The sequence below is a fragment of the Triticum aestivum genome, chromosome 5B (genome assembly GCF_018294505.1).
Source record: "Triticum aestivum cultivar Chinese Spring chromosome 5B, IWGSC CS RefSeq v2.1, whole genome shotgun sequence".
In the NCBI taxonomy this organism is placed as follows: domain Eukaryota; kingdom Viridiplantae; phylum Streptophyta; class Magnoliopsida; order Poales; family Poaceae; genus Triticum; species Triticum aestivum.
The window spans coordinates 178026193-178027266 of NC_057807.1; the positions used below are offsets into that span (position 1 = coordinate 178026193).

Below are 1074 nucleotides of genomic sequence, written 5' to 3' on the forward strand. Positions count from 1 at the left end.
CGTGACCATCGTTGGTGTGGGGCGGGGCATTGTGGACGCGGCCGCGGTCGGTGTCGGCGCGGACGAGGTCGATGGAGATGGGGTACGTGAGGGTGCCGACCATCGGAGCGGAGGAGGCCGAGCTGCCCGGGGTAACCTCGACGATCTCCAACGTGGCCGCGTGGCGGATGCCGGCAGGATCGTGCGCACACCCAGAGAGGCGGAATGTGGCGAGGTCCGCGCGGGAGCGCATCAGGGGGTGAGGCGCTCAATCCAAACGCTGGAACCGAGGATGTGCTCCGCCATCGCAAGGTGCCAGGCCTGGGCAGGGATACCGTGGAGCTCAAGCTCAACGCGGTATTCGAAGCCACCAGAGCCGGCATGGGCGAGTTTGCACCATGGTTGCAGCGACAAGGAGAAGCGCGGGCAGCGGATGTAATAGTCGCCGTTCATGCGGTCCTTGGAGGCGCGAGAGCTGAAGATGATGAGGAAATCTTCGGGCTTGTGGAGGTGGGTGGTGAAGTCGCCGTCTTTGAAGCCGAAAGTGGTGTACAGGAGTTGGGCGACATCGTCGGCGGACACCTGGGGCCGCGTTCCCGTGATGGTGGCCACCATCGCGCGGCTCAGCACCTCTTCCGCATCCTCCATCTCGACGGAGCGCGACATGATGATGCGCGTTGGTTCAGCAGCATTCACGTGCACTACCGAAGCCGGGGGCGGAGGCTGTAGCACGGCGCGGGGGGTGGTGAACCTGGGGGCAGAGGCGGAGGGACGCGGCCGACACGCCGGTGATACTCGTCGCAGCCGCGGGATTCACGGCCAAAGATGAGGCACCGCCGACACCGGACGTCATTGGTGCAGTCGCGAACCCGGTGACGGTGGTCGAGGCAGCGGAAGCAGAGCCCGGCGATCTCCTCCGGGGAGGGGCTGCGCTGGCGCCGCGACGAGAGGCTCGACTCCGGCGCGCGGCGGGGCCGGCACCGATTCTTGCGCCACGGCTGGCGGAAGCCGTCGGCGTCCACCGCGTCGCCATGTGAGCCCCGGTGCACCTCCGAGCGGGGTCCGAGGCGGGCAGCCGGGGAGCCGCGGGAGCAG

The 1074-nt window shown here is 68.1% G+C and overlaps 1 protein-coding gene across 1 annotated transcript in view; it reads right to left on the reverse strand.

Moving 5' to 3' along the window:
- LOC123110954 (chaperone protein ClpC2, chloroplastic) overlaps positions 1–1074 on the reverse strand; it is a 25873-nt gene that overhangs the window by 18842 nt on the left and 5957 nt on the right. The gene's annotated exons all lie outside the window — the stretch shown is intronic.